Here is an 11,670-nt window from a genome sequence, read left to right on the forward strand (position 1 = left end):
ACACATGGCGTCAATCACGTACACTAACATGTCATCCCAACACATGGTGTCAATCACGTACACTAACATGTCATCCCAACACATGGTGTCAATCACGTACACAAACATGTCATCCCAAAAAAATGGCGTCAATCTCGTACACTAACATGTCATCCCAACACATGGCGTCAATCACGTACACTAACATGTCATCCCCAAAAAATGGCGTCAATCACTTACACAAACATGTCATCCCAACACATGGCTTCAATCACGTACACTAACATGTCATCCCAACACATGACGTCAATCACGTACACTAACATGTCATCCCAACACATGACGTCAATCACGTACACAAACATGTCATCCCAACACATGACGTCAATCACGTACACTAACATGTCATCCCAACACATGGCGTCAATCACGTACACAAACATGTCATCCCAACACATGGCGTCAATCACGTACACTAACATGTCATCCCAAAAAAATGGCGTCAATCACGTACACTAACATGTCATCCCAACACATGGCGTCAATCACGTACACTAACATGTCATCCCAACACATGGCGTCAATCACGTACACTAACATGTCATCCCAACACATGGTGTCAATCACGTACACAAACATGTCATCCCAACACATGGCGTCAATCACGTACACTAACATGTCATCCCAACACATGGGGTCGGACAAATACAAAAACACTTCACACCAACACATAGGGTCGGTCAAGTACACAAACACTTCATCCCAACACATGGGGTCGGTCTAGTACACAGACACGCCACTCAAACACATGGGGTCGGTCACGTACACAAACACTTCACTACAACACATGGGGTCGGTCAGGTACACAAACACTTCACACCAACACATGGGGTCGGTCAAGTACACAAACACTTCACCCCAACACATGGGGTCGGTCAAGTACACAAACACTTCACCCCAACACATGGGGTCGGTCAAGTACACAGACACGCCACTCAAACACATGGGGTCGGTCACGTACACAAACACTTCACTACAACACATGGGGTCGGTCAGGTACACAAACACTTCACACCAACACATGGGGTCGGTCAAGTACACAAACACTTCACCCCAACACATGGGGTCGGTCAAGTACACAAACACTTCACCCCAACACATGGGGTCGGTCACGTACACAAACACTTCACTACAACACATGGGGTCGGTCAAGTACACAAACACTTCACACCAACACATGGGGTCGGTCACGTACACAAACACTTCAATACAACACATGGGGTCGGTCAAGTACAAAAACACTTCACACCAACACATGGGGTCGGTCAAGTACAAAAACACTTCACACCAACACATGGGGTCGGTCAAGTACAAAAACACTTCACTACAACACATGGGGTCGGCCAAGTACACAAACACTTCACACCAACACATGGGGTCGGTCACGTACACAGACACTTCACTACAACACATGGGGTCGGTCAAGTACACAAAGACTTTACTACAACACATGGAGTCGGTCACGTACACAAACACTTCACACCAACACATGGGGTCTGCCACGTACACAAACACTTCACACCAACACATGGGGTCGGTCAAGTACACAAACACTTCACCCAACACATGGGGTCGGTCAAGTACACAGACACGCCACTCAAACACATGGGGTTGGTCAAGTACACAAACACTTCACTACAACACATGGAGTCGGTCAAGTACACAAACACTTCACCCAACACATGCTGTCGGTCAAGTACACAGACACGCCACTCAAACACATGGGGTCGGTCACGTACACAAACACTTCACTACAACACATGGAGTTGGTCAAGTACACAAACACTTCACACCAACACATGGGGTCGGCCAAGTACACAAACACTTCACACCAACACATGGGGTCGGTCAAGTATACAAACACTTCACACCAACACATGGAGTCGGTCAAGTACACAAACACTTCACACCAACACATGGGGTCGGTCAAGTACACAAACACTTCACACCAACACATGGGGTTGGTCAAGTACACAAACACTTCACACCAACACATGGGGTCGGTCAAGTATACAAACACTTCACTACAACATAATGGAGTCGGTTACGTACACAAACACTTCACCCCAACACATGGGGTTTGGTCAAGTACACAGACACGCCACTCAAACACATGGGGTCGGTCACGTACACACACACTTCACACCAACACATGGGGTCGGTCAGGTACACAAACACTTCACCCAACACATGGGGTCGGTCAAGTACACAGACACTTCACTACAACACATGGAGTCGGTCAAGTACACAAACACTTCACACCAACACATGGGGTCGGTCAAGTATACAAACACTTCACACCAACACATGGAGTCGGTCAAGTACACAAACACTTCACACCAACACATGGAGTTGGTCAAGTACATAAACACTTCACACCAACACATGGGGTCGGTCAAGTACACAAACACTTCACACCAACACATGGAGTCGGTCAAGCACACAAAACACTTCACACCAACACATGGAGTCGGTCAAGTACACAAACACTTCACACCAACACATGGGGTTGGTCAAGTGCATAAACACTTCACCCAACACATGGAGTCCGTCAAGTACACAAAACACTTCACACCAACACATGGAGTCCGTCAAGTACACAAACACTTCACTACAACACATGGGGTTGGTCAAGTATACAAACACTTCACACCAACACATGGGGTCGGTCACGTACACAAACACTTCACACCAACACATGGAGTCGGTCAAGTACACAAACACTTCACACCAACACATGGGGTTGGTCAAGTACATAAACACTTCACACCAACACACTGAGTCCGTCAAGTACACAAAACACTTCACACCAACACATGGAGTCCGTCAAGTACACAAACACTTCGCTACAACACATGGGGTTGGTCAAGTACACAAACACTTCACACCAACACATGGGGTCGGTCACGTACACAAACACTTCACACCAACACATGGGGTCGGTCACGTACACAAACACTTCACACCAACACATGGGGTCGGTCACGTACACACACACTTCACACCAACACATGGAGTCGGTCAAGTACACAAACACTTCACACCAACACATGGGGTCGGTCACGTACACACACACTTCACACCAACACATGGGGTCGGTCACGTACACACACACTTCACACCAACACATGGGGTTGGTCAAGTACATAAACACTTCACACCAACACATGGGGTCGGTCACGTACACAAACACTTCACACCAACACATGGAGTCCGTCAAGTACACAAACACTTCACACCAACACATGGAGTCCGTCAAGTACACAAAACACTTCACACCAACACATGGAGTCCGTCAAGTACACAAACACTTCACACCAACACATGGAGTCCGTCAAGTACACAAAACACTTCACACCAACACATGGAGTCCGTCAAGTATACAAACACTTCACACCAACACATGGGGTCCGTCACGTACACAAACACTTCACACCAACACATGGAGTCGGTCACGTACACAAACACTTCACACCAACACATGGGGTCGGCCAAGTACACAAACACTTCACACCAACACATGGGGTCGGTCAAGTACACAAACACTTCACACCAACACATGGAGTCGGTCAAGTATACAAACACTTCACACCAACACATGGGGTCGGTCAAGTACACAAACACTTCACACCAACACATGGAGTCGGTCAAGTACACAAACACTTCATACCAACACATGGGGTCGGTCACGTACACAAACACTTCACACCAACACATGGGGTCGGTCAAGTACATAAACACTTCACCCCAACACATGGAGTCGGTCAAGTACACAAACACTTCACACCAACACATGGGGTCGGTCACGTACACAAACACTTCACACCAACACATTGGGTCGGTCTCGTACACAAACCCTTCACTACAACACATGGGGTCGGTCAAGTACACAAACACTTCACACCAACACATGGAGTCGGTCAAGTACATAAACACTTCACACCAACACATGGAGTCGGTCAAGTACACAAAACACTTCACACCAACACATGAGGTCGGTCAAGTACATAAACACTTCACACCAACACATAAAGATTTTGTTCATCCGTATATTTTATCCTTAGTTAGTTCTCCATCTTCTAAGGGGCTGTGGAGTAGCCTAGTGATTAAAGCATTCGCTCGTCACGCCGAATACCCGGTTTCGATTCTTGACATGGGTACAACGTGTGAAGCCCATTTCTGGTGTGATATTGCTGGAATATTGCTGAAAGCGGCGTAAATTCATACTCACTCCAACATGTAAATGCCTCTCAAAAAAGTTAGGAGGTCCCTAGGAGAAATTCAATGCATCGACACAATGACACCACGCGCATGAAACTTCAAGCACAGATAAAGCAAACATCTTTTTCGACTGTGACCTTGACCTAATACAGAGGTCACTCAAGACCATTTCATATCTTGGACCCGCCCCCAGGATAACAAGCTGAAAGATCATCGATCTGTTTGTCAAGCTGCTACATTGACGACTGACTCTAAATGAAGGTTTGGATAAATAGCTGTAAAGATATTATTTTAATGATACAGATAGACATCTACAATGCCCAAATTATGTTGAGGCAATCTAGGACGGAGGTAATATGTGCCAATCTTACAACTTGTCACCAAAATGGCATTGGGTTTTTTTTAATTTTGGGATGACACTTGATATTTCGAATTGCCATGACACAGTCAAAGTAGGCTACTTCAAGCGGACAGCGTTTGAGCCATAACCAATCGTTTACTTCAAATATTAAAAATCACATCTAGCTTTCACTGTCGAAGCCATTGTATATTTTCATCTAATGACAGTAATAAAATCATGTAATTTCGTAGCTTGAGCTCTTCCACACTACTCTGCCATGGTGATCACAAGACTTGACACGCACTTACTTCTCGTAGACTTTAATATCTTTTCATAGAAAAAAAAATTTACAATGTTAAAACCTTAGTCTCATGTTTCCTCAAAATATAAATAACTCAGATCTCAAAATATCTCGAAACCCATCACGAGTACTGGAGCTACCGGTTTTTCCACAAGATATCCAACTGACGAGGTTTTGCAAGCGCTCTTCCACATCTCCGTCTATTCTTCACAAATGTGTAATTACTTCACGAACAATTGGATGTGTTTAATGCAGTGTAAACAAATCTGTGTACACCCTTCGTAAGGTAAACGAGGCAACAAATCCCCCTTTGTCCACTCGCCACGTGATCCTAAACTCGCACAAGTACAAGTCAACCTACCCTTCATCAGTGGAAATTTCCAGTAAAATTTTCCTATATTATGAAACGTATTATACATGATTTATTGTGGAATGAACAACTGCAAAAGAAATGTCTAGGCACGTATGAAGGTTATTCAACATACTTTTAATTACGTGACGCTTCATAACTTGTACGAAGAGGGGGCGCCGGGGGCACAGTCGTCTAAGGCGACGCGATTCAATGGGCACGCCAGAATCCTATGATTGTGGGTTCGAATCCCGGTTCGCGCCGATTATATTTCTAGGTTTGTCAACACCATACCCGTGTTCGTAGGTTTCACCACGTCTAAGACCTGCATCACTTCGGGCTTTCCTCCAACATTAAGCTGACACGCCGTGATATAACAGGAATATTGTTAAAAGCGGCGCTAAACCAAACTCACTCACTCACTCACCGAATCAGACAAGAAGATAATGAGGACGAGACGTGATGGTTCCGTGAGACTACGTCAATATCTATGTAATGACCGCTTATTTACTTACCCGCTGGATACCGAGTTTTTTTCACACTTCACACCAACACATGGAGTCCGTCAAGTACACAAACACTTCACACCAACACATGGAGTCGGTCAAGTACACAAACACTTCACACCAACACATGGAGTCGGTCAAGTACACAAACACTTCACACCAACACATGGAGTCGGTCAAGTACACAAACACTTCACACCAACACATGGAGTCGGTCAAGTACACAAAACACTTCACACCAACACATGATGTCGGTCAAGTACATAAACACTTCACACCAACACATAAAGATTTTGTTCATCCGTATACTTTATCCTTAGTTAGTTCTCCATCTTCTAAGGGGCTGTGGAGTAGCCTAGTGGTTCAAGCGTTCGCTCGTCACGCCGAATACCCGGTTTCGATTCTTGACATGGGTACAACGTGTGAAGCCCATTTCTGGTGTGATATTGCTGGAATATTGCTGAAAGCGGCGTAAATTCATACTCACTCCAACATGTAAATGCCTCTCAAAAAAGTTAGGAGGTCCCTAGGAGAAATTCAATGCATCGACACAATGACACCACGCGCATGAAACTTCAAGCACAGATAAAGCAAACATCTTTTTCGACTGTGACCTTGACCTAATACAGAGGTCACTCAAGACCATTTCATATCTTGGACCCGCCCCCAGGATAACAAGCTGAAAGATCATCGATCTGTTTGTCAAGCTGCTACATTGACGACTGACTCTAAATGAAGGTTTGGATAAATAGCTGTAAAGATATTATTTTAATGATACAGATAGACATCTACAATGCCCAAATTATGTTGAGGCAATCTAGGACGGAGGTAATATGTGCCAATCTTACAACAACTTGTCACCAAAATGGCATTGGGTTTTTTTTAATTTTGGGATGACACTTGATATTTCGAATTGCCATGACACAGTCAAAGTAGGCTACTTCAAGCGGACAGCGTTTGAGCCATAACCAATCGTTTACTTCAAATATTAACAATCACATCTAGCTTTCACTGTCGAAGCCATTGTATATTTTCATCTAATGACAGTAATAAAATCATGTAATTTCGTAGCTTGAGCTCTTCCACACTACTCTGCCATGGTGATCACAAGACTTGACACGCACTTACTTCTTGTAGACTTTAATATCTTTTCATAGAAAAAAAAAATTACAATGTTAAAACCTTAGTCTCATGTTTCCTCAAAATATAAATAACTTGTCAGATCTCAAAATATCTCGAAACCCATCACGAGTACTGGAGCTACCGGTTTTTCCACAAGATATCCAACTGACGAGGTTTTGCAAGCGCTCTTCCACATCTCCGTCTATCCTTCACAAATGTGTAATTACTTCACGAACAATTGGATGTGTTTAATGGAGTGTAAACAAATCTGAGTACACCCTTCGTAAGGTAAACGAGGCAACAAATCCCCCTTTGTCCACTCGCCACGTGATCTTAAACTCGCACAAGTACAAGTCAACCTACCCTTCATCAGTGGAAATTTCCAGTAAAATTTTCCTATATCATGAAACGTATTATACATGATTTATTGTGGAATGAACAACTGCAAAAGAAATGTCTAGGCACGTATGAAGGTTATGCAACATACTTTTAATTACGTGACGCTTCATAACTTGTACGAAGAGGGGGTGCCGGGGGCACAGTCGTCTAAGGCGACGCGATTCAATGGGCACGCCAGAATCCTATGATTGTGGGTTTGAATCCCGGTTCGCGCCGATTATATTTCTAGGTTTGTCAACACCATACCCGTGTTCGTGGGTTTCACCACGTCTAAGACCTGCATCACTTCGGGCTTTCCTCCAACATTAAGCTGACACGCCGTGATATAACAGGAATATTGTTAAAAGCGGCGCTAAACCAAACTCACTCACTCACTCACTCACCCAATCAGACAAGAAGATAATGAGGACGAGACGTGATGGTTCCGTGAGACTACGTCAATATCTATGTAATGACCGCTTATTTACTTACCCGCTGGATACCGAGTTTTTTTCAGACGCACATTTTCCTAAGATCTAAAAAGTGAAGGTTATGCGAGAATTGCGCTCACGCGGAACTAGATGTACCGCCGGCTATAAACTTACGCAGAGATGTAGACGATGAAATTTTGGAGTGGAGACGAGATATCCGATTATAGTATAGGCTCAATCAGGAATATACTTATTGATGTAACATTTCTCTATCTATGAACTGTATGGTTAACAAATGTGCGTTCTGATGTGAGTTATATAGTTATCCACATATGTACACAGACAATGAGTCCGACACACACACACACACACACACACACACACACACACACACACAGAACACACACACACACACACACACACACACACACACACACACACACACACACACACACACACACACACACACACACACACACACACACACACACGAACACACACACACGAACACACACACACGAACACACATACATACTTTTGACAAGACTATACTTACGATATATACATTAAATATTACAATTATAGCTGACTTAACATATGTTATAGATAATCATAGCAATGCACTTCATATTGTTATCAACGTTAACTATGTGGCCACACTAAGTAGTATGTCTCTCCATCTGTGTAGTCTAAACAAGTACACATGTGACCTGTGATTACGCCACAGCGTTGGGGCCGGTGCGGTATAGACTGGTGGTTAAAGCGTTCGCTCGTCACGCCGAAGACCAAGTTCGATTCCCCACTTGGGTACAATGTGTGAAGCCCAAAAGAATATTTACGGACAACAGTTAAACACACTGTTACATCATATACTACCGAAAACAAGTTATAGAACACCCACAATCAGAAGATTGTATTTTGCAATACGATCAGCCATGACTAATTAACCATAGTCTTCTTAAAAAAAGTATACATTTAGATTTTAACCTAATTTATTTAGAGCGTATTGCCATGATCCGCCACGCGCTTTCGGCGTGATGGTCACATACAACTAAATAGGGCCATAAATCAATCAATTACATTTTACGCAAAAATCTGTGGATTGTTTTAAAATCACCTACGTCTGTCCGGTTAAATTAATAAGAATTAGTGAGAAAAGGTCAACATTTCTCAGAGAGAGAGAGAGAGAGAGAGATTCCGGGCCGATCTTATTGCTGGAACTATGCGGAGAAATAAGAAACAAATAATGCACATTTGTACATTCACGCAAACGCACGTACACACACATACGCATACCAAAATGTCCAGAAATCGATAATTGTGTAATCTGTATCAACTTACAATTCAGCGAAGTTCTGTTACACAGTCAGCACAAATGACGATTGATAGAGTTATACCGTTGAGTGACATAGTGCAGGGTTTTATATGTAACAGCATGTAATCGTCCATGCGCATCTTAATTTAAAACTAGGGAATTTTCCATTGGTATTGCTGACTCGGTAAGATGAAACGATAATTATTTCTCCATTCGGGGGGAGGGGGTGGGGGGTGGGGGGGGGGGGGGGTCGCGGCGCACAGGGTATATTTCGCACATGCACTTTTGTTTTCTTAATATCTATTTTATATTTTTGGAGTATTTCCACCTGGACTAAAGGAAGACTCCCGTGACAATACACGGTAAGGAGGAACACCCCACCAACAACACTGATGGAGGCAATAGTCGTGACTGTTTTAGACCGATTTACGGTCTCGCGCTTACAAATAACTCTGGCAACAAGTTTTGGGTTTGTGACATGCTTCTCTCGTCGATGGAACATTTAAAATGTGGTTAATTATCCAAGCTGTGCTTCATTAATAATAATAATAATAATCATCATCATCATCATCATCATCATCATCATCATCATCATCATCAGTCAGTTTACTTGGAGGAGGAGTTATTGACCTTCTTGTGGAAGGTCATGCCTACACGTACTTAGGGATGCAGATTAATTAGGGACAAACTCCAGAATGCCCATATCAAGGAAAAACTTTGGGCAGAGTACAAATGTAGACTAAAGAAAATCTGATGAAAAAGACTAATGAAGAAAACAAGGCATTCCACAGTTTTCTAAAACGAGCTAAGGGTGTGGGACATAATCTCAATGTCGGTGTTTGTTGATTGTTCTGTACTGCTGGACGGTACAGAAATGAGTGTCAACCAAGCGCCATATCAAGTCGGTCCAGACTCAGTTTTTCAAGGTGAGGCTTTCTGAACGACCCTGCATGGAGTTTATGTTGAGTTTGTTGTGGGGATCAACAATCATACAGAGTCCTTCACTTGGATGAAGTCGTCTGGCCTGAAAAGTGAAACAGAAGGCTTTCTGTTTGCTGCTCAGGACCAGTCACTTCCAACTCGAAACCCTCAATTTGTGATTTTGCATCAAAATGTGTATATGAGATTATGTAATGAATTTAATGAGACTGTCCAACACATTGTCAGTGGATGCCCTGCTTTGGCACAGAAACAGTATCCTAAGCGACCAGATGGAGTGGCTCGATCATTTTATTACCGTCTTCGCCATGCTTGTGGTTTTGACACAGAGGTCCATCCATAGTACGACCCGGAATATGTAGAGGGCGTCATGGAAAATGATAAATACAATATCCTTTGGAATAGGCCCTTATACAGCCTCAGACATATCCAGGCCAACCAACCTGATCTTGTCCTTTTTGATAAATCAAATGAAATCATTTATATCATTGAATTTTCTGTCCCTTTTGACACCAATGTGATTGAAAAGATTCAGGAAAAACATGGCAAATATGCGGACCACGCTTTCGAAATGTCACGCTTGCATCCCAAGTGCCAAGTTGTCCGACTCCCCATTGTTCTCGGTGCCTTAGGTTTGGTACCTCCCTATCTGTTGACTGACATTGGCAGAGTACCCGGGTTTGCTACCAGCCTTTCAGACAATCTGGGTAATGCAGAAGGCTGCAGTGTTAGGGAGTCTTCACATTCTCTGAAAAGTTCTGGGTGGGTTCGACTAGGCAGCGGTTCCTGGGAGAAGTCCCATTCGCTGTCTGGGCTGCTCGTAGAGGGCGCAAGGGCCCTGAGCTGATGATGAGCCTAACAAGCCTGACTGTGCCAGGATCACCCAAATCCTTTTAGCTGCATTTTTTATTTTAATCTGTGCATAATAATAATTCCAAAAAGGGATAAAACCCTTTCCATAGCCAATAGAAATCATTGCATTAAGCAGAGTAGATTGTACGATTCCGACTGATTCATAAGCATGTGTTTAAGAATCAATATCAAATAGTGATAACACCAGATGTTTGCGAAAAGATGAGCGTTTCCTGCAAAGGTAAGTCAATTGTTCACCTAAAACCATGGGAACACATGATACAGGTGTAAATAGGGAACTGCATCGGACATCATTTTTGTCACTAATGCGTCAAATTTGGAAATGTCTACCACATGTCTACCATAAAACATTTTTCTTACTGAGCCCTGAATGTTGTAACCTTGATCAAACAACTTCTGAGCAAGAGTCGTGTGACGCTGTTTGAAATCTTGGTGGAAATAGCATGCTCGATTGTATCTCAAAAGTTGTGCAATGTAAACACCAAAGGCTGGAGCTGCTGGAATATTGCTCGATATGAAGGGAAAGTTGACTATTGAAGTCATCCCTCTTGTCATACAATCTTGTGGAGAGTGTTGTGTCAGTCCGAATTGTATTGCATAGATCTAAATATGAAACAGATGAGGCGATCTCGCTGGTCTCCTTTATTTCTAGTTCAGGTTGGCAAATCAGTCGAAGGGAATTGACCATTTGATTGTTATAGAACGATATCAGATCACCGGTATACCTCGAGCTTAAGTTAAACTTCTTGGCTTAAGTTAATTACCTTGTTTTGACTTTGCCAATCCGAACAGAAATTCAGATGCATAAAGAAACAGATCCACAAGAAGGGTGATACAATTTGTGCCCATGGCGATG

The 11,670-nt window shown here is 43.3% G+C and overlaps 1 protein-coding gene across 1 annotated transcript in view; it reads right to left on the minus strand.

The window, feature by feature from the left end:
* The window catches only part of LOC139460816 (alpha-aminoadipic semialdehyde synthase, mitochondrial-like), a 29,790-nt gene extending 20,690 nt beyond the window's left edge, over positions 1–9,100 (minus strand). The window contains exon 1 of the mRNA XM_071242294.1: positions 9,029–9,100. The gene's annotated coding sequence lies outside the window, so the exon portion shown is untranslated. The remainder of the gene's footprint in view (positions 1–9,028) is intronic.
* Positions 9,101–11,670: the final 2,570 nt, after the last annotated feature.

This window comes from Haliotis cracherodii, unplaced genomic scaffold (assembly GCF_022045235.1).
Source record: "Haliotis cracherodii isolate W230 unplaced genomic scaffold, xgHalCrac1.p SCAF_14, whole genome shotgun sequence".
In the NCBI taxonomy this organism is placed as follows: domain Eukaryota; kingdom Metazoa; phylum Mollusca; class Gastropoda; order Lepetellida; family Haliotidae; genus Haliotis; species Haliotis cracherodii.